Source organism: Ambystoma mexicanum, chromosome 4q (genome assembly GCF_040938575.1).
Source record: "Ambystoma mexicanum isolate Mex_15411 chromosome 4q, UKY_AmexF1_1, whole genome shotgun sequence".
NCBI classification, from domain to species: Eukaryota; Metazoa; Chordata; class Amphibia; order Caudata; family Ambystomatidae; genus Ambystoma; species Ambystoma mexicanum.
In genome coordinates this window covers 70,058,813-70,081,313 of record NC_090928.1, presented here as the reverse complement: position 1 = coordinate 70,081,313, position 22,501 = coordinate 70,058,813, and the positions used below count along the sequence as shown (strand labels likewise).

At 47.9% G+C, this 22,501-nt stretch overlaps 1 protein-coding gene across 1 annotated transcript in view; it reads right to left on the bottom strand.

Annotated features, from left to right (window-relative positions):
- KIAA0408 (KIAA0408 ortholog) overlaps nt 1-22,501 on the bottom strand; it is a 118,515-nt gene that overhangs the window by 82,555 nt on the left and 13,459 nt on the right. The window contains exons 2-3 of the mRNA XM_069607498.1: nt 11,195-11,322; nt 8,921-9,088 (exon numbers count right to left, since the gene is read on the bottom strand). The gene's annotated coding sequence lies outside the window, so the exon portion shown is untranslated. The remainder of the gene's footprint in view (nt 1-8,920; nt 9,089-11,194; nt 11,323-22,501) is intronic.

Genomic DNA, 22,501 nt, shown 5'->3' with positions numbered 1-22,501 from the left:
ACACTGTTGCACAACACCTGTGCCATAAGAATTAAACTACCTTTAATTACACACAATTCGAATTGTAGTTTCCCACATAATTCTCTATCGCTTTAAAGACAACCCACTCGTTTTAGTTCATAGTGCAGCTCCGCTGCACCCATCCACACGCCATTCAGACATGGGTGACTAGAAGGGTCTTGCTCACATAACTGTAATGGCCGAAATGCACACATGCATAAAAGCACCTCCCAATTCTCTCCGAAATTGGACGCCGGTCCTTAAGAAGGCGTTCAAACAAACAGCACCCTCGGACAATGATTATGGTGAAAGGCGCTATAAAAAGAACACAAATGAATGAATGAAATAGAGTGGAAGAAAGCAAGGCTCTGTTAGGTGATTGGGAAGGATAGAATGCATGTTTCAATAACTACTTGCACTCTTCTAGAAGATTAATCATCTAATTCATCCGCACGCCGCATTCTGTGCTGGATTTGTATTTTTTGTTTTTAGATGGGTATATTTGATGCAGAGTTCAGTGCAACATTTGTGAAGCACTGATGATATAGGTGCTCATCCGGGTACTGTGGTCTTTGTGATTTGGCCCATGCACGGACACTACACCACAGTAAGTCTCTGATAACAGTGGTGACGTCTCAGTGCCACTCAATTCAGAGGGTAATAGATCATGTTAGTGACTGCCTACATAGTTGCTGGCTGGATAAACAGAATAATGGACAATTAAGTTTGGACTTTGTGGTATAAGTATTGTTGATATGTCTCCACCGTATGTTTTTGTAGTGAATGATCTATCTTATTTTGTATTATTTCACAGTGGTCCATACAGTTCATTTTTTATTTCTATTCTGGGTAAGGAAAGGTTTCATTACTATTCTTCTTCCATTTCATTTTTTTAAAGACAAAAATATAACATGCACATCATGTGAAATACTGCATAGAGTATTTCACAAAATCCACATCTGAGGCAGCTCTACCCATGAAAGTCCCATAATCTGTCATTAACTTTATTTCGGCCATAAAAGTGCATACTAACAGATACAATTTGCAACAGAATTACAATAATAGGCATCCTTCCATAATATAATGTGGCGTTTGAATAGTCCCAGGGTCCCTCAGCTTGCCTTCAGGCCCATTGCTCATTTAGAGACCGATTAAAGTTCCACTTACCACTGGCCAATTGGAAATGTCCAGGGTCCTTTTCCCAGGTGGTGTTGCATTAGCCCGGGATAACAGATAATGCTGAGATCTGGATTTAAAGGGGTAAACTGTGTTGTAATGGGTGTAGGGACTACTTACGATCGTACTATTGGGTGTTTGACAGCTGTTGCCCAGGGTGCCATTGGCCACCCTCTGATCCCTGAATTCTATTTGGAGAAAATCACAAGCACTCTTCCCCAGGTAGCCCAGTCTGGCACAGTTTAGGATGGAATCCCGGGTACGAATGGACAAACACGTACAGTGTGGAGCCAGTGCGTACATTTGTTTATGTGCACATGCCTAGATTTCAGGTGGTTTGGGGCCAGTTTGTGGACATTATGCAGGTATACTGTGCCCTTTGTCGAGCCCCACCTCCACTTGGTATTAATCATAAACTTCCCGGGCTGTGATCTACGTACCCTGGGGCATGGTTTTGTGTTGCATATCCAGACCTACCAGCTGGTTTATCATTCTTTGGGTTAGTACTGGATGCACAATCTGCACACACCGGGGTCTAGACTGGTGGGGCAATTGCACAACTTGGTTCTGTGGTCTTGCGATGGGCATAGGGCAACCAGAATGGGTAGGGGCCTGGGGCACATGGTTACCCAAGGCCTTGTTAGGGCCGGTGTTTTCTCCATTTGTACAGATGGGCCCCAACCCCATCATACTGGTATTCTTTGTATTTGTATTTGTGAAGAGATCAGTATTACTGTGGACGTTGCTAGGTGGTTGGTTTACCCCTGTGGCGTTCTCCAGCCCCAATGGTGAGCCCCCATGCCTCCCCCACTGCCCTGGGCTTCTATGAGGGCCAGGAGCAGACTTTAGATCTACTAACTCAGACAAAATAAGACTGCATTTACATCCACAGTCCATGGATACCCCCTTGGTGATCGAGACTGCAGTGTGCCCAGTGTGTGGGCCATATGGTATGAGGGAACTTGGGTGGCTAGAACTCAGCAGCAGGCTTCTCTCAGTGCACAAATCTGGATTTTGTTTGTTCAGTGCTATGCATATAAGGGGGGGATTAGTATCAAATGTCGGAGACTAGGTCAGGGCGCCGTTTACCATCCACATCCTCAAGTTCCATGTGCGCTGTGTTTACAGCCAGACTATTCAGGGCTGGGGGTGATGCCAACGTCTTGGAGTCTGGATTGGGCCCCTGTGGAAATAGGGTCTCCTTGGCCTTATGGTCTCTCCTTGGACTTTTCCTGGTTAACTCCCCCATTCCCAGTATCCAGTTTGGAGTTGGGTTAGATTTGGGATTCTAGCCTGTGCTATCCAGCACTGACACAGATACCAACACTGGATCGTCCCTGTGCATAGCAGGGGGGATATCAATGAGGGTGGCAACGGGGCTCATTGCTGGATACTTATTGAAAGTCAAACTTTCAGTGGCCAGGGTGATTAGAGCTTCTCCATTTCCACTCGTTCCTCCCCTTCCATGGGGTTGTATCCAACCCGAAGCTCTGGGCGGATCCTCAGTCAGTGATAGGTCAGATGAAGAATCTACAACGTCTACAACAACGGTATATGCTGAAATGGCTCCAGGTGCCCTGGTATATGGATAGCAATCCGCTACTGCTGGGGATGTGTGGTTTATCCCTTGGTTTGTTGGCTAAAATAATGAAACTGATTCCCAAGATGTCCTCATGGTAACGGAAGACTCCACATGAGGAAATAGCAGGAAAAATCAGTCAAACTTATTTTGAGCCCCTTAGGCCATGGGTAGCTTTCAGAATGCTTAACCTAGTACTATTCGCAAAGTGAATCATTGAAAGAAAAACAGTCTTATCAGTAAGTAAGTTTCCTATGAGTGCTTGCTCACATAAAGTAAGGGCCTCATTACAAGTCTGGTGTTATCCCACCGGGAAACTGGCGGGATACCACCAGATGGAATTACCGTTACCGGCACTTGCTCTGCCGGAATTACCGACTGTTTTTGGCTGGTGGGATGCCTAAAGAGCTGGAGGTAAATCAGGCCCCCCCCAACTAGCTTGTAGTTTGCCGGTCCGGAAACATACCGCTATATGGAAATACTGGAATGTTATTTCTGCAAAGGCAAACCCGTAATGAGGCCCATAGGCCCTCATCACGATGTTGCCGGTAGGCTGCCGGTATTACCACAGGCTTAGCAGCAACCTCGGCTGACAATTTACGCGATTTGATATCTCGGTAATACCAGGATATTATGGCCGGAAGCAGAACGGTAAATTCCCATTCCTGTGAACACTGAAGCACCGGCATCGTTGTTAACGGTGCCGGCGCTTCAGTGTTTTATCTGCCGGTAGGGGCCTGAACTACCGGCAGGTCAGGCCTGCCGGTAGTTTACAGCCCCTACCAGAAGATTCGGAGGAAACATGTCTGGAAAAGGTGCCGGTAATGCTGTTACCAGCAACTCATTTCCAGACCTGCACACTTATAATGAGGGCCATAGTGCCCCTTCAGTTGGCCTCCAGTACAATGAGGATTTTGAGGTTTCCCATTAAGTTGTGCTTTCAAATTCTTCATTCTTAAATTGGGATTTCAGATGTGGATAAGGTGTAAGTGTTGCACTGAACAACAAATATTCTTTTATGCCAACTCAAGTTTCAATGTGTAAGGTTGGACTTATTGGGCATTTGCTCTAGTCAGCGGCTGGCAATTAGGAGCAGTGAAACCAAACTGAACATTGAGGTGAATGACAAGCTTTTTGTGCATAAAAAAGCCAATGTTGTTCTGAGCCTTGTTGTGCATGGCAAGCATTTGGTGCATCAAGAAGCCTCTATTATATGTCCCTATAGCCCACAAACTCTTAATCGGTTTTGCGCGCAATAATCAGCACAAACATATCCTCATCTGAGATATAAATCTCAGCCAAAGCCTTTTGCTTTATTGATAGAACCGGCCTTCATGTTTGGAAAGGCATCAAGCCCCTAGAAAGAGTGTGCCACAATGATGCGTATCTATTTCTACCACTAAGTGGTGTGACTGAATTTGACCCATTTCTGTATTTAAATCAGTTGGCAAGACTTCTCCATCCTGATATCAATTGTGCCATATGTATGGTAAACTTAATATTTGATAGTATATTTGAAGCCAGCCACTGACTACAAACAATAGTGTTCCCAAGAATGTTTCCAAAGAGTGCTGCTGGTAGAAAAAGTAGTGGGTGTGATGAAGTGAGCATTAGCTGATGCGCAGACCTAACCTTGCAGGTTGCGTCAGTATTGGCTTGGCCCACTGTCTTCTTGCTTAGAGCATCCTCCCATCTTCTGTTCTTTTTTACACCAGCACACGAGTGGGAAGGTCATCACACAAGCCTTGAAAGGAATCTGATCAGCTCAGAATCTGCTATGGTTAAGGTGATACTCCATTATAACAGGTCCTTATCTTATCTTTCCTCTGCAATGCAACTTTGGGGTAACATCCCTTGGACTGTATCTATAGAATTAGTGGAGTTCATATGGCCTGCAGTGTTGTCAGTGTAGATGTCAGGTTTTGTGGGAGTTCTGGATGCAATGTATTCTGAGACAGAACTTCATCAGCCGGAGGCTAATGCCTCAATCATTGACTAAGTCAATTACATCCTTAAGGGCTTCTGGGGCAGCTTTTATCCTATTGCCATTGAGGGTGAGTGGTCAATCCAGTATCACGCTTTTGCTTCAAACTCGTTCATTCAATGTTAACGACTGCCTTATTCCACATTTCTGATTTGGAAATCAAGGCCACTTTGAAGGTCCTGGGCACTGGTGCCATGAGATAAGTTTCCGCCCCTTATCTTTCGCTCAGGGTGCAGTGATAAACTGGACTAGGCCTTTTGAAATACTGCTCCAGATAACCAACCAAACAGCAGGGTCACACTAAGTCTTCTTTATGTTTCCTGCCAAAAACCATAAGGTACTGTTTTCAAGAACAACACTGTGAGTGTGTTGTGTGTATGTGGCGATGAGGACATATCCCTCAACATTGCTTTATTTACATACGGTTAAGGAGCCAAGTCTTGCCTTGAGTGGATCTCCCTGGCACACCCGTCAAAGCAGAGGGCCCAGGTTTTAGATTCCGGCAGCGGGATCAGATTTAGAAGCAGTGGGTTCTCCCACTGGAAAGGTTGGGGATGCAGTCAATCTTACAAGAGCCTTACAAGAGTCACGCCCATTCTATTTGCAATCAAACCGTAAACGAAGAGAGGCAACAGGTGTTTTAAATACTGGCACCTTCTGTCTGGCAGCAGCTACTGCAAACAGGCACAGTCTCAGTACACTGTTGGGAGGATATAGGCACTTGCAATACTTTCACCAGGGTGAATTAAATATCTGTATACAGAGCAAGTCTGCAATTCATCTCTACACATTAAACTACCTTCGACCACTTACGGCTTCTATAGCCATTAGCCACACAAAAATAAATTAAACCAGCCAAAGGTCGTATTTACAGCTGCAAGTGTGAGTAACACCATATAAGAACCTGAATAAAATCTAAAATGCTTGTTTTTTAATCAGACAGTAGGTTGGTTCTTTTTATAATGCACAAAAATGCAAAAAAGTGCTTATGAGCAATGGTAAATGCTCAAGTGGATGTCTTTTATAGATTCAGATGCTTGTATTCTCGCACCCAGATCTGGAGCTCTTCTCGGAAGGTTCGATTTTTAAAGAAAAATCTTATCGTAGGTTGTCTTTAAGCAGACTTGGAGAGAGTCAAAGTGAGTGACAGAAAGAGAGCAGTGAGAGCGAGGAAGAGAGATAGGGCAGGAGAGAAAGAGAGAGACTGTGTGCGTGTGTTTGTTTGGGTATGCCGGTGTGCTGTGGGCAGCATAGTCAGTATGTTGTCTATATCCCCACCAGTGGTGTTACCGGGTCCGGGGTTACGCTAATGTCAGAACTGGCGGGACTCAGGGCTAGCTAGACTTTTGGTTGTAGCCCCTGAGCTTCTATCCGGGCTACAAGCAAATGTCCGGGGGCTTACGCCCCCTCAGCCCCCTCTAGCGACGCCTGTGATCCCCAGTGCCTTTTTTAAAGCTCCTGGGCATCATTTCTGGGTTTGTTTAGAAATAACAGCAGATTTGTAATAATCTCACTATAAGGATTCAGTCATCCAGTGAACAGAGGCCCCAACAGTCTGAAAACACAACCAAAAAAAAAGCAACAAACCTACAAACAGAGAAGAACCTGAATGCAAAGAGGAATCAGAAACCTGGCCCCGTAAGCAAAAAATAAAGGACATTGGAATCACTCCTAACACACAAATTACACCAACTGCACCTTCTCACAGAAAAGGCGAAAAAGACATACATCAAGAAATGGGCAGCCCACACTCAAGAGACACAAACACAATTAAATAATACAGGGTTCTAAAGAGAAGATACACACAGACAGGCAATCGTGCACACAGTCAGTGACCACACTTTTGATAATGGAAGGGGCCAGCAAACAATCTTCAAAACAGAACAAGACCAGCTCTGCCAAGAATGTGAAGTCAGGCGGGTAGAAACAAGATCCACATCCTCTTACACTGCCCCAATATGAGAAGATATGGGAAAATACTCTAAAGAAATCTGCAGGCAGAGCAACAGCTTCGCAGAGCGCAAAGATGAGCAGAACATACAAATTCACAGAGACAATAGAGAAAGCACCAGAATACCTGGAGGCCTGCAATGCAATCTGACAATTGAGATCCCACTGATAACAGGGCTGGAAATTGCTCTGAGCCTGTGGGAGCCTGCTTATCTTCAAACCACAAGTTACCCAGAGCTATGTTTGAGCGCCCAGGCCAACTAATGCCGCAAACATACCTGTGTGACATGAACTGCATGTTTAGCAATGGATCAGAACGATAATTGAGACACATCTAGAAACAGAATTTAGTTACAAATAACGGACAAAAAGATATCTTTTTCTTCTCATGCAGACTTTAGATTTGAGGCTCCTGGTTCTGCAGAGGTAGTTCTTGCTTTCTGCGTGAGGGCTCGTACCTATGAGCTCCTCTTGGCTTCTGCTCCACAAATCTTTATTTCGATCCCTATTTAATGAATTGCCGGAGACACGTAAGTGTGTGCATATTTTAATATGCCACCGCACGGCATAGTAAAACCTGAAATCACAACACATCTGGGAGGGGGTAGTGACAACTTCTGGTGGACCAGGATTAGGTGTGAAAACTGATTAAATGCAACAGGCTTAGGTAGGACTACCGGGAAGAAAAACGTAGGATGGTGTACAGGTTTCATGGAAACTAGAGCAGCCGGGATGCACAAGACCCACAGGGAATCAGCCATACGGAATTCAAAAAGATGGCTACTGGACCTTAGGGCACCGAGCCTTGGAGGAACAAGCAAGACATACTGGCAAAGCCAACAGTACTGGCACAGCTACACTCAACTCCTTTGGCTGCATGGGGTTCCTTCCCGGTGCCAATCATTGCACTCTCCTAGACCCGCTTGCCTCTTTGAAGCCTTTCAGTGTGCGCTGTCTGCTGCATGTCACTTCTTATTCATCCTTATTACTGCCGTTGGCTTTCTCTATTATTAGGTAAATGAACACCTATGCCAGAACACCACTTAGGAGCCAAAACGAAGAGTAGCGCTAAATTGTCCCCTAAGCTGGAACTATTCATGGTGCTAAAGTGTCACATATGAACCAAAACTAATGGCGGTGCTGAAACACCAACTATAGTACGACAGGCAGAATACGGGCTCTTTCTTTTTAGGGTGGGATCATGATCGCAACAAATCCAGTTTAATCCATCTCTGTCTTGGGAGGCTATATCCCAAGGGGGGGGTGTATGTGTGTGTGTGTGTACGGGGGGGAGGGGTGGGGAGAGCCAGAAAGCATCAATAGAAAGATCATGATTAGGGACAAATATTGGCCTAAAGCACTTTCCAAGAACCTTTAAACCTTCAACTTGTGCCATCTACCACAGATAGTGGCTTGCGTTTTTTATTTTAAAAAATTGTGTGATTTCCTATTTAAAAACAAGAGTTTGAAGAGATTGTGCAGAGGTTTCCATTACGTATTGAGGTCCAGTTTTGTGCCTGGGCAATGGTTTATTTTTTATTGCATAACTGTTGCCACTCTAAATGTGGAAAAAGCAGCTGCAGCCACTCTATCACAGCCGCCTTTCACTGCCTGCTCTGATGGACTATCACATGCCAAGCGGACACTAAATCCGGAAGTCTTGTTGATTACAAAAGAGTAGCTGGATCAGCTAAGAACTAACAGTGCCAACACCCTCCAGTCCTCCTCACCCTGCCTCCACTGGCAGTTGTGCACAATTCGGGCCGAGTCTACCAACCAACCGGGTTTAACAGGTAACTACTACAAGCATGAGGGCAGGGGTGTTGCTAGGTCCGGAAAAGGTCCGGGGCTACGCTAATGTCAGAACTGTCGGGAATGGGGGCTAGCTTGCCTTTTGGGTGCAGCCCCTGAGATTCTATCTGGGGCTACAGCCAAATGACCAGGGGCCCCCTCAGCCCTCCACACCCCCTAGCGGCTCCTCTGCGTGAGGGATTGCCAATTTGTATCCAATCTCTTTGCAGCGATATTGATGATGGATATCATGAAAAGCTGACTAGTTTGCAACTCTCGCGGTGTGGAGACATACACCTCTGCTTCAACAGTAATGATTTAAGGGTGCCAGCTCAATAAATGAACACTTACCCCTCTCGCGTGCCCCACTCATGCCTCCTTCCTTATCATCTTCTCCCATCTTTTTCACATCAGAAAAGGATCTGTACAGATTTTCTTACCTGGGAAATGTGGCATTTGAGCTGCGCCCTTTCAAGCTCCCAGGCACACCGGTCGCTGGAGTACTGCAGCTTCAGGCTGCTCTGCTTCTTCTCCTCCTTCCTCAGCTGTATCTGAACTACTTGCAAGAGAGATTTCAAATCCAACAAAATCCTCCGGTTTTCACCTGCCTAAAACAAGAAAGCAAGTGTCACGTCGTGGAGGAACTGTTATGGAAACACAACTGTGCACTGTTCAGATGCCGTTCCCTAAGCTGTGCCAATTCCGCTGTGTGGCCAGATCTCTGACTTAATATGGGAGAGGGCCAAAGCAGAGAGCTTAAAACCAACCCCTCACCACCCCCACCTCCTCCCACTGTTCCAGTCTTCACTCTCAGTTACTTCCTCAGCTCCTAGACTGCCTTGAATGTTACAAGAACTCCTTAAAGGTAACCTGCAGAGTCAGTGACTCCCACAGGGAACATGCATGTCCCAGACCCATTGTTTGTTTCTAAATGGTACCCAGGTAACGCTATTGCTGTGCTCCTTTATTTGTTTAAGCTATTTGTATTCAAGAGACACCAGCATTTTAACAGCAGCTCAATTGTCCAGTACAGCAGAAACATGTGGCATGCGAGCACATCACGTGGAAAAAACATTGCAGTGCCACACACAACATGTAATTGAAGAACTGAATTGATTACACTGTACCATTTAGCTATTGCCGCCAACCCAAGGCTGAATGAACATCATGTTAATATTAATGATCCTAAAAGGCGTGCCCAACATGGCCACTCAGAATCTCTGTACAGCGAGGGGCGTGCCCCCACTAGTTTGACGTCATTATCGAGGAACTTATTTTTAAATGTTACCAAATGGGATCTACATGTTATTGCCTTCTCGTTTAGTTTAGGGTTCTGGGAGAGAAGCGTGGCTTGGGTGGGGGCGAGGAGGGGTTCATGCCATCATTTACTTGCATCTCCAGGACTTCTCGCAAGAGGGCTTCCTTCTCATTCGCCCACGCTTCCTTTTCTTGCTCATAGCGCTTCTTCCGCTCCTCAAATTTCCTCCTCAGGCGCACGTGCTGCTGCTGAAGTTCATACTTGCTGCCGTTGAATCCAGGAGATTGGGCCCCTTGGGGGTTTGTGCCTGGCGCCAGGCAGGTGGACTTCCTAACTGGACTGCGACTCCTGCCTCTGGCTCGCTCTTCAGGTCCACCCCCCGGAGAGTCGGGGCAGTAATCGCCGCCCTGAACGGTGCTGGTGCGCCCACTGCCCTGCACCCACCCCGAATGGCTCCCGGTGGCATTCCACATGGCCTGAAAAGCTGCCGTAAACGCAGAAAGCAGCCAAATGGACTCCTCCGGTTCATGCGCACATCCCGTGGCATCTATCACCCAAAGCCGGCCATGAGGCGCCTTCTCCTCAGATCAGTATCTGCGTCACTGCTGTCGCTGCATCGGCACTTTCCATGCGCCCTAGACAAGGTCACCCATTCCGAATAGAATGCTTACTTTAGCAATACAAAAATCAGTCTAGCTTCACATCGGCTGCTAACTTCCCTTTTTTGAACTGCGACAGCCTCCGTCTTTTCCATTCAGCTTAATCGGACAGATGGCAGAGCATCTATTTTGTCTAAATCTTTTCTCTCCCCCTAACACGAAAAGGTAAACGATCCTGAAGTGGACCTCTGACAGGGTTATGGCAGTGCCTAAATATAATCCACAGGTGACGTCAGTGCAGGAACTGGAATGTTTAACCCGTGGCACTAAAACCTGTGCAGTTTTGTGGCACTTCCTATCCATTGTAAAAAAATATACCAAATGCGTATGCTAAGGAGAACAATGTGCACTTTTTTTGCGGGGGACACTCGGCGCACGCACACCTCTTCTTAAGTAAGCATTATTTCCGTCTGGGTGCATTACTAAACCTCAGGCAGTCCTGGCCCTACTGCCTGCGCCTGCCTGGCGCCTGGAGAGGATCACACTCGGAGGGGGGCAGTGCTTCGGTACTGGATAGCGCTGTCAGCTCGGCCTCGTTAATAAATCACGGCACGTTTGAAAACACTGCCTGGACAGCTGAAGCGTTATTAGGAGATGCGAGCTCAACCACGGACACGTCTATTTACATTCAGGCAAACTCTGTGGGTCGTCAGGCAGCGCTCCCAACACCCGCGCCTCGTCACCCCTCAAGCCAGCAGCATTGTTTACATTGTGCACAATATTCACACGTGTCCGTCAAGTGCAGTCATCTGAACACACACACGGGATGGGGAAGAAAAGCAATGTAGGACACGTACCTGTGGGGTTTCCGGAAAGTTTTACAGGACGCCAATCCTTTTTGTAGAAATGGAGAATTCGATACAGAAGATGGCAAGAAATTAAAAAGCGAACGCAAGCTGCACCTCCAGTTTGCAGATGCTGGCTCCTGGGAACAGGGACAGAAAGCAGACGGTTCCGATCACAGCCAAGCAGTGAGCGCTCTTTGCGAACTTCCCTCACACCCCCAAATCTAACACAACGTTCCAGTTTTAACATCAGGCGGGCTGGCTGGTCACATGTTACGTAAGCCGCACACAGGATGGGTTGAAAGCCTCCGCATCCAGCCCGGCCTACCCTGTAACTTTAGATCTGCCAGTGTTCCATGTAAACAAATTCACGTCCAGGACATTTTTAGACCCGAGGGGGCGTCCTCAGTTTGAGGGTTAACTATGCGGACATTACATTACAGTAGCATCAATGGAAACAACTGCTTTACGATTAATGACATTCTCTTTTTCGTGCCTTCACCTGACCTATGGACCCCTCACATGGTCGCTGTGCTCTCTCCTTTCTCCTCCTCTCCCATTAATGGTGGCACCCGTTGGGATGTCCTCTTGGCCCCTTTCCACTCCTCTAAGGCCATCATTAATGTCTATGCTAACGGGACCGTCTTGGTCCAAGGCCCGCAGGCCAACCTTCACCTCTTTGATAGACGCTTCCCACGCCTCATCAACTTCCTCTCCGCTCCCGCTGTCCCCCCTCCTCTGTCCTCGGCTACCTTGCCTCTCCCCTCCCTCCCTGCCCCTTCTCTTGCTCCCTCTTCAACTCCTTCTCTAACACCTCCGCAGGGCGTACCTCTGATCTGTACCCCTCCCCGGAAGTTTTTCAAGGGTGGCAACCTTCTCCACATTGCCACTCTAAATTCTCGCTCTGCCATCAAGCACTCCTCTGATATCTGTCGCCTTCTTGAGGAACTGGACCTCGACGTCCTCGGTCTCACTGAGACATGGTTCACTGCCAGCTCTGCCACCAGCTTCGACACACTCCTACCTGACGGCTACAAGATCCTCTCCATGCCTAGGCCAAACCGCTCAGGGGGTGGTGTTGCCCTTATCTTCCCTGAGTGGATTCCTGCCACTGTCACTCCTACGCAGACCTACTCCTCTTTTGAATGTCTTGTCTGCCGACTCTCTCTCTCTCCTAGCCATTCCCTTACCGTGGCTACTATCTATCCTCCCCTCCGGGCCTACTCACTCTGCAGGGCACACTCTGGATGCTCTGATCTCTTCTGACCTTCCCCTCTCCCTCCCTCTCTCCACTCCTCTCTCCTGGAGTGATCACTTTCTCCTATCCTCCCACCTCTCCCTCCCTACCCCACAGGCAAAGCCACCCTCGTCATTGCCACCCACCTTCTCGGTCATCCGACCCATGAAGCGCGTGTCAGTTGAGGCTTTCGCTGCTACCTTCTCGCCCCCTCCTCCCCCCTCGGCTGACTCCCACCCTGACACAGCCCTCTCCATCCTCTATTCCTCTATATCTGATACTCTCGATATCCTTGCCCCCGTCATGAGAATCCGCCTGAAGCCCAAAGCCAAATGTAACTCCTGGTATGACTCGGATCTCGTCACCCTAAAACGCAAGTGCAGGGTGGCAGAGAGGAAATGGCGTGCTTCATGCTCATCCTCTGACAAACTGGCCTGCCGCCTGCTCCAAAGGCAATACCGGCTCTCCGTTCTCACCAAGAAGAGAGCCCTTATCCAAGCCCGCATCTCTGAGGCATCTAACAACTCGGCCGAACTCTTTAAAATCTGCAAGGAGCTGGCCAACCCTGCTGCAGTCTCTACCTCTCCTGTCCCCTCCCAGGCCCTCTGCACCGCACTGGCCTCGCACTTCATCTCAAAAACTCAGGACATCCTGTCCTCGCTCTCCTCCTCTCTCCTCCCTCCCTCTCTTCCCGGCCCTTCCTCTTGCTCTCTTGCAGCCTCCCCTCCGCCCTCCTTCTCTGCTTTTCCACCTTTTTCTGCTGATGAGGTTTCCAGACAAGTCCGATCTATGAAAGCCTCGTCTAAACAGGTTCACCCCTGTTCCTCCAAAACCATCAAGGACCACATCGACTCCCTGGCTCCTGCCTTGGCTGCCTTTTGCAACCACTCATTCGCCTCTGGAGTCTTCCCATCCCCCCTCAAGCACTCCCTTGTGCACCCCCTCCTCAAGAAACCCTCCTCCGACCCCTCCTGCCCGGCCAACTATCGCCCAATCTCCATCACTCCCTTCCTGGGCAAGCTCCTGGAGAAACTGGCCATCTCCCAGCTTAACCTCCATGCTGAATCTGTTGGTAATCTTCATGACCATCAATCCGGCTTCAGAGCGGCCCGAAGCACGGAAACTGCTCTCCTGAACATCCGTGAGGACCTGCTCCTGAACCTCGATTCCAACACTCACTGTGTTCTCATTCTGCTCGATCTCTCCTCTGCCTTTGACACTGTCAACCATGCCATCCTGCTCAACCGTCTCCGTGATAACCTGGGTATCACTGGTCAGGCTCTGGCATGGCTGACCTCTTTCCTTTCCGGTCGACCCTCCCAGGTCCAAATGGGCTCCTTCCTCTCTGACATCTTTTTCTCCACCTGTGGTGTCCCCCAGGGATCCAACCTCTCTCCCTGGCTTTTCAACCAGTATCTGGCACTCCTTGCCCACCGCATCGCCGCTCTCTGCCCCTACTTCCAGTGCTATGCGGACGATACCCAGCTCATTTTCAGGCTACCCTCGGCCTCCTCCTCTCCTTCCCTCATCTCCGACTGTCTGTCTGCTATCCAGGAATGGTGTGCCGCCAATGACCTCTGCCTTAACGCCAGTAAGACTGAGATTCTACTCATCGGCACACCCACTCCCTCCTTCCCTGCAGCTCTCTGGCCGGCCTCCCTTGGCCCCCTTCCTGCCCCTACCTGCAAGGCTAAAAACCTTGGGGTCATCTTCGACTCCACACTCTCCTTCTCTCCTCATATATCTGACGTCTCTAAGAAGTCACACTACCAGCTGCACCTCCTCAGAGGTATTCTTCCCTTCCTCTCCTTCCCCCAGAAGCTCACTGTCTCCCGAGCCCTGGTTCTCTCAAGGCTGGACTACTGTAACAGCCTCTATCTTAATCTGCCTGCCTCCACTCTCCGCCCTCTGCAACTTATCCAGAACAGAACTGCGAGACTTGTCCTTGGCCTCAAGCCCAGGGACCGTATCTCTCCAGGACTGAAATCTCTTCACTGGCTCCCAGTGGCTGCGAGGATTAAGTTCAAAACCCTCTGCATTGTCCACAAGGCCTTCTGGGGCCTGGGGCCTAAATACCTTCAACTCTCTCTTCCTAAATATCTTCCTTCACGAGCCCTTCGCTCATCCTTCTCCAACTCCCTCATGGTCAGCCGCTTCTCGAAGCAACGAGCTGGGGGTAGATCTCTCTCCGCAGCAGGGGCCTCCCTCTGGAACAGCCTTCCTGCCTCCCTGAAACTTGAGGAGAACCATCTCCGGTTCCGGAAGCACCTCAAAACCTTCCTCTTCGCTTCTGCCTTCTCTCTCCCTCTCCCCTGCTAAACCTGCTTAACTCCCCACTGAATTCTGCACTAAACCTGCATCTGAGCCACTCTCAGCGACCTCGGTCCAGGTCCCAGCCACTCTCCACTTGCACTGCCTCCCTGGCTCCCCCTGCACTGTGGGACTGTCACTGCATCCCTACAGCCCCCTTCCCAGCACTTGCTCTGCACTTACCTCGCACTTTGCCACCAGCTGGCCCTTTTATTTATTATTTATTATTTATTTATTTTTACGCTACTTACCTTGTACCGCACTTCCCCCCCACCTCCTCCCCCTGCACTTTCTCCTTTTCCCCTTACCTCTGCACTTGCGCGATCTGAATGACACCTGGCCTAGTAGGATCGTTTGTCTGTCTTCCCCTTGTTTCCCTCCCTCCCTGCCTCGTCGCGCCTTGAAACACTTGTGTATAGGCGCGTTACAAATATCATATCATATCATATCATATCATATCATATCATATCATATCAATGACAGCAACGATTGTTAATTTGCTTTTATTTAGCCCCCCCCCTCCATATCACCACTTTTTTAGCCGTACACTCATGATTATACGAGCATAAAAATCCAGCGCGGGAATCGTACCGTTTGGCACAGTTTTAAAGGAAACGCCTTTGATGAAAGAGCAATGGAATGGTTTCGAGTCTGCCCCCGTTTCTTGGTTTCTCCACTTGAACATTACATTTACCAAAATATGCCTCTTTAAACAGGGCAAGCTCTTTATGCAGTCCAATTTCCGGGTCTATATTAAATCACCACATTTTTTTTAGTTTGTGGGTAAAAACACTGATTATTTAAACCATTTTTTACGCAAAATGCAGGGCCACTCTCACCCCTCACTTACCCCACAGTCCCCCTTTCTATAAACCCCCGCCCCGTTTACTTGCGGTAAAACATGCAGTAAAAAAAACAGTAAAAAATGTGTTTGTACTCTCGACCAACTTGGTGAGTGCCCCATGCTCACTTACACGCGAGAGCCAGGAAGCACCACTCAATTGTCCTGCACATTTGTGAACTGCTTATCAGCTCAGGATTAGCACACTCAAGCAAATAACGAGGTAAAGAATCTTTTATCTCAAAAGAGGGTACACCAGAAATTAAAAAAAAGGGGAGGACCTTTAGATTGTTCTCAACTCTAAAATACACGCCACCCAGTCGCTCACTGCCACCACCATCCACTGCTTTTAGCCACAGTGCCAACAAATTTCATGTTACAGCTACAACTCCGACAGGCTGGTTTGGGATAATGGATAGACAACTAAAGGCAGATGAGCGAATTACAAATAGCAATCAACTTAGCAGGCTTCCCCGATCTACGTCCCCAGGTTGTGGAACATACTGCCCGTTGACGGTAAACTCACAACCACCCTCATGAATTCAGAATGGAGCTTAAGACCATCCTCTCCAAGGAGTGCCTTCTTCACGCACAGTAGACACCACCGCCAAGCCCACCTGCTGACCGACACCACCTCGCCCGAAATAAATACAATAAAAATAATAAACACATAGGGGCCGATTCATGGAAATGTGTGCAGAAATCCTGCCAGGGCTGCGTGCCGAGAAGGACACTGGGCAAGCCTGTGCGCAGAATAAAAAGTGCGAGCCCTGCATATTCATGGAATTTACTACGCAAAATAATCGTAATCGCAAGTCTTGGCTGAAACGCCCCTGACACGCCCACACGCTAAGCATAAACATCCAGAATAGCTACCTTTGCACGCTCCCCAGAGGTGTGAATACACACACCCCTCAAACAGTGCGTGGGGTCCTCCGCAAGCAGGCATGCATCTCGGAGACCCTGCACAGGGTCCCCCGTAACTGTATCCGGCACCCGGACAACATGCGTATGAAAAATCGTGACAGTTGAAATCTCGAAAAATCTGTGTGCAAACCCGGGAAACCGTCCTGCACCCTGCTACACTGCGTACACGCAGCCCTAAGTCAGATCGGAACCCCGAGTGGCAGGGGTGTTGCTAGGTCAGGAAAATACCCGGGGCTATGCTAATGTCGGAACTGTAGGGACTGGGGGCTAGCTAGCCTTTTGGTTGTAGCCCCTGAGATTCTATCCGGGGCTACAACCAAAAGACCAGGGGCTATAGCCCCCTCAGCCCCCCCCCTAGCAACGCCTCTGCCGGGTGGGTACACACACCTTCGAAATCCAACATGCAAACCCACCTCCACGCTGCGATTCCTATGCGAAAGTGTACTTACGCCTGCCTACAGGTGGCGGATAGTATGAAGGACTTGTGTGGCCATTTCGCAGACGAGGGGTTGCGTGATCGAATCCATGAATACGTCTTGTGCCGCGCAATTGTGGGCGTGCAAGGGACTGCATAGAGGCCGTCCCTCAGAAGCCCACATTTGTTTCGCAAGTTCTTCCCCATTTTTGGTGTGCCACCCCCTTCCAGCCCTCTGCGAAAGCCACACCCACGCTCTGCGTTGCATCTCGTGCAAGGTGCTCGACGGCTTGCAGAGACTGCACAAACTCCACGCAAGTCCAGGAGAAGTCGCGCACATTCGATTTGATGAATCGCCCAACAGGGACTTGCACGGAAGTCCCAGATTTTCCATGCAGATAATTTCATGAATCAGGGCCATAACATACAAGTTGTGTCTGAAAATGAGACACCAAGGGCCAGAATTCATGGAACTATCTGCGCAGAAAATAGGGTAGTTGCGCGCGCAAATACCCCTTCTTTGATTCATGGAATCGAATGCACGTTACTTTTCCTGGACTTGCGTGGAGTTCTCACTGGCTCAGTACGTCTGTGCGAGCTGTCAAGGGCCTTGAGACTCCAAGCAGAGCATGGGTGTGGCTTGCACAGAGGGCTAGTAAGGGGGCGGAACACCAATAATGGGGAAGAACTTGTGAAAAAGTGGGTGTTCCGAGGGACGGCCTGCAGGCAGTCCCTCGCACGGCCACAATTGCGTGGCGCAAGACATATACATGGATTCGATAGTGCATGACTCAGCTGGCAAATGGCCACACAAGTCCTTCATACGATCTGCCATCCGAAGGCAAGAGTAAGGACACTTGAGCGTAGGATTTTCAGCACGCAGGTGGGCTTGCATGTCAGATTTCGGGCTGCGTGTACTCAATCGGGGTTACAATGTAACTTAGGGGTGCACGTAAGCAGTGTAGCGGGGTGCTGGAACATTTTACGTGGGTTGGCACACAGATTTTCAGAGTTATTGCTGAGTTACGATTTTACATATGCATGTTGTCGGGGTGCCGGATACAGTTGCAGGTCTGCTTATGGGGGACCCCACGCACTCTTTGAAGGGTTCATGTATTTGTGCCCAGGGGAGCGCGCAAAGGTAGCTGTTCTGGCCGTTCATGCTTTGTGTGTGGGTGTGTCAGGGGCGTTCCATGCGCAACTTGCGAATATGGTTGCTTTGCGCTGTCAACTGCATGAATACGCGTGTCGCAAATTTCTCTGTCTGTGCACAGGCTTGCGCAGTATCCTCCTCGGCACGCAGCGCTTGCAGGATTTCTGCACCCATTTGCATGAACCGGGCCCCAAATGTTTAACTCATTTTTTAAACACATCCAGCTTGTTATTATTTTCCCATGGTTGTATAAGTGGCTAGTGGAATATTGATATTACCTAGTCACAAAAAATACAATGAATATTATTTTGTCCTGTAACAGTATATTTATGGACCACCCTTAACATGGGGAGTTCATTCATCCCCTCCCCATCAAAAGCACCAGCCAATATACCTTTAAAGTTCAATCTAGCCCCACCTCTGACCCAATATAGAGGCACATAGAACCATCACCCTGTGCCATGGAAAAGCAAGAACCAGTCCGGCGTGCAGAAAGAAGATATATTTATTAAATAATACATCCAATCAATCTTTGTACAAAATTAACAATCACGCCGCACCACTCTGTGGCCCAAATGCTTTTCTTTCCTAACAACACTTTTCTCTTTACACAATTGAAAACACTAGTTGGTTCAGGATAACACAGATCACAGACTTTACAATCCAAACTCATCCTTCCTGGGGTTCTTTTCCTCCCCGGTTACATAGAACCCTGGGACTATGGGGTACTTCAATTACTTGGGTCACTCACAAAATACTCTTAATGCACAAAATACTTTGCATGAGATTCACTTTATAACATGTAGCACTTTGAAATCTCACCAGATCATACACTTAACAATACACTCTACCTAAAGTTGGTTGAAATAACATACAATAATTTTCTAACTTGTAAAAACAATTTCACACATGAAGCGATCTGTATTCTCGTCTCCCTGCGTGCCTTGCAATCCAATCCTGAGACCCTTCCTAAAGCATGAGATGTGATATCTCAATGCCTCTAATACCAAACCTCAGACCCTTCCTATAACATGAGATGTGATATCCAACTCCTTCCCATGCCAAACCTGAGACCGTTCCTATAACATGAAAGGTGATGTCCAACTCCTTCCCATTCTCAACCTGAGATCCTTCCTATAACATTAGATGTATTGGAGCAGAACAGACTTTGTAAAAAAGGCATATTTATCACCTATGGAACCTTCCTTCTTTTGTCCCTGTGCAAGGCAAAATCTCTCTTCTGGGCCACTTTCTCACTTTCTCCCTCTGTGGAGAGAGTGTGCGTTTTTCACTCACAGACCTCACTTTGTTTCATTTAGCAAGACACTTCTCTACCCCAGCACCAAAACCCAGACATTCAGTTACATTCAGCACCCCTCTGCTAAAAGGCCAGGTCTGAGGAATGGCAAGTTAGAAATTTTGTTTTTAGACCAGGACACCTTTAAGGAATTCTGGCATTGGCAAGGAAAATAGGTGTACCAGATTACATTAACAGACTATGGGCCTCATTACACGGTAGGCGGTGGACCTTGGTCCATGCCGGTAAAATACCGGCACCGCCTTGGAGGAAAGGGGAATTACCGCCCTATTCCAAGGTTGGCAGGGCGGTAATTCCCCCTTCCCCATTTTTGCCCCATAGGGCATAATGGGAATGGGGAAGGTGCTAATTACGGTACCGCAAATTGCAGTACCGTAATTAGCAACCTGGTCCCTTTGCGGGTTGGTTTTTAACACCTGCTAAAAAGCAGGCGTTAAAGTACCAACCTGCAAAGGGACCTCGTAGTAAGGCGGTAAGGGTTAACGGTCACCGGTACCATTACCGGTGACCGTTAACCCTTACCGCCTTCCATGTAATGAGGCCCTATAGCTTTTATTCACACTGGGAGTGAGTTTAATTTCAAATGTTAACAAATGTTACAAATTCACCACCTGTCATTTGTCTATAAGGGTTTTAATTATCAAAATATACTAAGGGTCTACTACCATCCCCGGACGCACTAATTAAGGGGAAGGTATTAACTAGCACAGATCCCACACACACACTCGGTTCTGTTGGGCAAGGTACTTACGTTGAAAATGTCTGTTTTTGGTGATCAGGAAAGACATCAATACTGAATGCTCAGGGGAACACATGGGTCTGGTCAAAAAGTCTCTCAGGTTCAGTCCTTAAACTCCAGAATTCACCAATCTCTTGGGCGCTCCTCGGTCACAGGGCCCAGTCAGCTTTTAGGCTTTCCCAATTGCTGTCCCCCAGGCAAGGTTAATCCTGCAGCAATTTGTCTGTCATTCCACCCAGATGGTTCCAAGCAAACTTCCCCTGATTCCCATTGTGCAATGCATTATATTGATTTCACCCCCCTAATATTGAAATTAGGAGGTGCCAGCTGATTGGCCCCCCATTTTGATTGGACAACTATTCTCCTCTCCACCCCCAAGGTCCAGCCTTCTCTCTGTCAAGAGGTTCTCGGAGTAATGTAATTAAAATCACGGGAGGCATGGATACACCCACTGGGTGTTACATTTTTCCCCCATGTCAATTATCCACTGGAAACAGTCCTACGTGGCAAAACATAATATTTGACAAATAAACATAACAATATAGATATTTCTGGGTTCCTCTCAACATGCCGCATTTGACAAACAATGTCCCATTTTGGCACAAGGTTGGATGTCCAAATGGCAATTCTTCGCAATGTACTCAAAAATGATAACAGTTATCAAACTGAAATGTTCTAGACTAATATCTATAGCTATCTATCTATTAATATAAAATAAGCTGCCACCACCCCAATTTCCGGCTTTGGAACATGTTCTGGGGGAGCTAGGAAAACATTTTAGGTAGCAGCCCCTCATAAATTCCTTCTGGGTCACTGCTTGAGTGTTCTGAATAGAAACTGAGCCCTTCTCAGGAAACAGAAACTGATGCTTGTGGAGGTAACATGCAGAATTCTGTTCATTTTTAAGATAATTGCGTCTTGCTATTAATGTTAATTTATCCACTATGCTATGATATGTTCACAATAAGCTCCAAATGCACACATTTCTATGATAGCAGTTTCTGTGTTTGCATTTATCACTTTGGGCATCTGTGACATTTCATGAAAAGTAGGCCTCTGTTTTTGAGCATTGACAATTGCATGCAAGGCCCACTTAGTAGTGTATTTCTCCTTCTTCGAAGACAGCATTTTTATGTGACAATTTAAAAGGAAATACAACCATTTTATATGCCAACTCATAGAATGTTTTCCAGGTTCTGCACTTTTTAGGCCTCTCCCAGCCAACAGTGTGGTTTCCAAGTTCAGCACTTTTTAGGCCCAACATAGCCAAATGCAGTTTCCTTTTTCATGGGCATAATATATCAACACATTCCTCTAGTATAGTCAAGGACAAATGCAGACAAAATCATTACTGAAGCGATGAACTTCCTGTCAAACATCTTAGAGAGACCCACTTATATAGATTGATACTAAGCAAAGGCTCTGCCTTGCCTTTGTGGCGGAGCTGCTAGCAGGCGATTCTCCTGTTGGTGTCCTCTCTGCACTCGATGTCCCTCTGCCCCTTTAATTGTTGTTGCGACTGTGCAGTGCAATTGCAGTTGCCTGTTGTTAGGAAAGATTTCGTAATTGTAGGTAATTTTCCTTCCATGTGGCAACCCCTAAACTTTTTGCTGTTGTTTTTCACCTTGTTCTTGACTTTGCCAGAGAAGTGCAGCCTTCTGCCGCACTCCTCTGGGCTTTCGCTCCTTTCTTACGGGGAAACTGACATGCCCTTAAGACAGTCGGTACCGGGGAACGCTGTTTCCCGTAGTTTCTTTTATCATGTTGCGGCTTTCGTGCAACATGACACAAGAGGGCACTGTAAGCTAAGTTACAGCTCTCTTGGGCCTCTAGCCTTCTACAGGCCCTAGATACTCTTTTAGGATGGTATTTGATCGGTGCAAGTCATTCAGGGACTGGAATGGTGGCAGCGATCTTTTTGTGTATTTTGAGCTCCTTTTGACGTTCTGAGCGCGTTTTTCGCACTGAACCCAAAATGGTGGCCTGGCTCCCAAAATGGCCAGACCACGAGGCTCCTTTGTCCTGTCCACTGACCGTCTTGCTCCCTTCACCTTCCCCAGGTCGAGCGACCCGGGGCCTTCCTTATTTGGGCATGTACTTTCCCGCGAAACGCAGATGCTTTCGCGGGCTTCTACATGTCGTTTGTGTGCCTCCAGGGTGTGGGCTGGGATGTCTGGTCCCAATACACATCCTGGGTGCCAGAGAGTCTAGGGTGGTGTGAATGCCTGGGACCACCGTGGTCCGTGATTGGTCCACGAATGGTACGTGTGTTGATGAGCGGATCTCCCATTGGCTCCCCTCCGTTTTGGCGCGAAGGGAACCATGGATAAGAGGAGGCTGGAAACACCATTACCATGTCGATCTCCTGAGTTCTCACGA